Raw genomic sequence first — 4,190 nt, forward strand, 5'->3', positions numbered from 1 at the left:
GCAGATCCCAGCATCCTCTTAAAGGGCATGAGCACAGATGCACTCACTCTCCCTAAGCTCCAGAGAAAGGAAAGAAGCTCAAAATGTGCCAGGGACATAAGAGGAGGAACTGAATTGTTTACTTTCAGGGAGAGAGCTAGAGAGGTAGCTCTCTCCAAAGCTGAAGAGCCAGCAGACATCATTGTTTCTTTGGTGATCCATGCCCGCACCCCGCACCTCCGCTCCTCCACAGGCAGGTGCCAAACCTGAGTCTCCATTAATCTAGCTAACACTGCCCTTACCCCACCCTGGTGATTCTCTAAAACTCTGCCCTACCCAATTAACATGATGAGTCCAAACCTCTTTAAGAGGCTGATCAACACAAGCAGTCAGCCCGGGCCCACTCTAGACCTTTCCTAAAATCTCTCAAACGTCCTAAACAAGCAGTGGCTGGCCTTGGTGTGCCCTGAATCTTTTGCTAAGTGGTCCCAAGCCTAGTACAAGTGGTAGCTGGCCACAGTTCACAGCATAACCACTCACAGGTGCCTCTAAGCCCAGGCCCAGCAAAGGCAGCTACCAACAGCAGATCACTTTATAGATCCTACCAGGTGGCCCCAGGCAGGACACAGGCACTGGCTGAGCCTGACCTGCACTGGAACCCTTTCCAAGAGGCCCCAGAAGCATCACACTTGGTGGTTCACTTCAGACCACACAAGAGCACCACACAATTACCGTCAAAAATGACAAACCCAAAGGGCAAACTCTGCAGGCACCAGATCCCCACTAAAGCAAAGCCAATTCTGTGGGATCAGCTTCCACACAACAACCTGTTTGCAAGTAATGGCCAGTCCTCACAGCCAGTCAGCCTGAGGGTCAGACCCACTCAACGACATGCCAGCAGTAATCAAGGCTTAACTACAAGGGAAGGCACACGCAACTCACACAAGAGTCATCCCTGAAGCACCTGGCTCAGGTGAACAGGGAGATCGCACCACTGGGCCTCACAGACACTTGCTACATAAGGTCAATCTGACAAAACTGGGAGATGCAGCAGATCCAACTACTACATAGAAATAAACACAGATAAGTGACCAAAATGAGGAGACAAAAGAAAAAATGTCCCAAATGAAAGAGCAGGAAAAAAACTCCAGAAAAAAACTCCAATAAAAAACAAAACAAAAGGAAGGTAAGCAATCAACCAAAACACTTTTGAATTGAATTCAAAACACTTGTTATAAGGATGCTCAATAAACTTAGGGGAAGAAATCAACTAAGTAAAAACTTCAACAAAGAGAAAATATAAAACAAGAGATAGAAAACATAAAAAAGAACCATTCAGAAACGGAGAATACAATAATTGAAATGAAGAGGACACTAGACAAAATCAACAGCAGATTAGATTAGATTAGATCTTTAATCCATTTTGAATTGATTTTTGTGTATGATGAAGTTCATTTTTTGGATGTGAATAAATCTAGTTGTCCCAACACCATTTGTTGAAGGGAATATTTTTCCCCATTGAATAGTCTTGGCACCCTTTCAAAGATCAGTTGGCTGTATATGTAGAGGTTTATTTCTGGGATGTCAGTTCTGTTCCATTGGCCTATATGTCTATATGCCAGTATCATATTGTTTTAATTACTGTACCTCTAAAATATATTTTGAAATCATAAAGTGTGATGCCTCCAGCTTTTTGAAGATTGCTTTGGCTATTAGGGGTCTTTTTGGTTCTGTATGAATTTTACAACTGTTTTTATCTATTTATTTGAAAAATGTCATTGGGATTTTAATAGGAATTGCATTGAATCTGTAGATCACTTTGGGTAGTACAGACATTTTAACAATATAGTCTTCCAATCCATGAACATGTACTGTCTTTTTGTGTATTTGTGTCTTCTTTAATTTCTTTCATCAATGTTTTATAGCTTTCAGTATACAAGTATTTCACCTCTTAGGTTTAAGTTTGTTCATTTCTAATTACTTTATTATTTTTGGTGCTTTATGACTTTTTAAATTTCCTTTTTTGGATAGTTTTTTGTTAGTATATAGAAATAATTTTTGTATCTTTATTTCATATTATGAAACTTTACTGATTTCACTTATTCTAACAGTTTTGTTTGTAAAGCATTTAGGGTTTTCACATACAAGATCATATCATCTACAAACAGAGATTATTTTACTTCTTCATTTCCAACTTAGATGACTTTAATTTCTTTTTCTTGCCTTATTACACAGGCTAGGACTTCCAGTACTATGTTGAATAGAATTGGTAAGAGAAGGGATCCTTGCATTGTTCTTGATTTTAGAGATAAAAACTTTTAGCTTTTCACCATTGAGTATGTTAGTTGTGGGCTTTTCCCATGTGCCCTTTATTATATTGAAATAAATTCTTTATATATCCAGTTCATTGTAAGCTTTTATCATGAAAAGGTATTGAATTAAGAGTTTTCCCACCTTAATTTGCAGCTGATGAAATTGGAGCTCAGAGGACTTTTAACCAGAATTCCACTGGCCTATATGGTGCCCACATACATGTTAGAAAAATATAACCCTACTTCTGGAAGGAAACAGCTAGGATGTTGATGTGATGAATGGAGTGCCCTCTCCACTTCAATTAGGTGGCCTTGCTCAAAGCATACCTTCTAAAACTGTGGCAGAAGCCTTACTTTCATGAAGGCTTACTCTCTCAATTGCCTTGACATATCACAATAAAATCAAAGGCTTAGATCTTTTAGTTACCTACACTGTCTGGCTTAGTATATACTTGTTTACATATTTAAGGAGACTGCAAGAGAGAAAAACTTCCAATCCATAACCAAAAAGAGTTAACGATAACTAAGGTGAATAAAGGAAAATAAGTGCATAGCATAGATTTTTGCAACTGGAAAACTATACAGAGAGACACACCAGTCAGTCATTTTGCCTTGAGAGAAAAATGATTGTGGCAGAAGGCAAAAATGGCCAGAATACTTTGTAGATCCACCATCAAGAGGTGCAGTCTATTTCCCCATCCCTTGAATTTGGGCTGGCCCTGTGTCTTACCTTGACAGATAGAATGTGAAGGAAGTTACAACATCAGAGTTCCTCACCGTGGCCTCCATAGGACTAACAGCTTTCAGATTCTTGGGTGATAACAGGTATGTGGCCCAGTTGTCTTTCCCACCAACAGTGAGGCAACCACCAGATGCAGGAGAAAGACCATCTTCACTCACAATTCCCAGTCAAGTTGCCAGCTGACCACAGCCATGAGTGAGCCTAGCTACTCACCTGCCTGCCTCAAATAGGCAGAAGCACCAAAGTGACTCGTAGCTCATAAGCGATAATAATGGCTGTTGTTTTAAGTTGCTATGTTTTAGGTGGTTTGTCTATCATGGAAGCTCACTGATACAACGAGTGACCCCAGAGGCAAAAGAATCAGGCATATCATGAAGCTAAGACGTCATCTGCAAATAACAACAGCCATTGCAAGTAGCAGCAAAACTAAAGAACAAAAAGTCACCTCATGGCATAGTGATTTCTGATCATATCAGCTTTTTATGTCATAGTCTTAAAGTTGGTATTGTCATTGGTGGCATATTTAAAAAAGAAGAAAATGCACAGGATAAATTTTCTGCATAGTGGCTTGTTTTTGAAAGTATGAGCAGGAAAATCATAAACAGCTACAGAGGCAGCAAACATTTGATTTATTGATAACAAATACCTTATGATTTACTACTTTTCCCAATGCATTCTTCATGGAGAGCTAAGCTGGTATTAAGAATATATGAGGCAGCTCTTCTTGAATAAATTGGATTAAGCCCTTTCAAGCTTGGACATAACCATTTACCTACATCCATCTATCACAATGGTACTTCTCTTTCAGTTTTTATAGCACAAAATAAGAATTATGGTTTGAAGGCCAAGAAAGAAAAGGGAAAAGGGAAAAATTGTTATGTCAACACTCATTCAATATTGAAGACTGGCATGCTTGAGCATGTATGTGTCTTTCAACTTTTCTTCCAAACCTCCAGCCACCTCAAATTCTCTTGCAAAAGGGTGGAAGAAAGAATAGAGGAATACATAAGGAATAGAACACACATCCATACCAAATCCCACAATGGCTGTTTTAGAAAATAATCAGACAATGTAAGAATTAAATAAAGAAAGTTGTCCAGAAGCTGAGGTATCTAATTAAATATATACTTTTTTTTAGTACCTTAGAAAATCTATTT

Source organism: Pteronotus mesoamericanus, unplaced genomic scaffold, assembly GCF_021234165.1.
Source record: "Pteronotus mesoamericanus isolate MK-2021 breed Mesoamerican mustached bat unplaced genomic scaffold, CSHL_Meso_final scaffold_21, whole genome shotgun sequence".
Taxonomy (NCBI): Eukaryota; Metazoa; Chordata; class Mammalia; order Chiroptera; family Mormoopidae; genus Pteronotus; species Pteronotus mesoamericanus.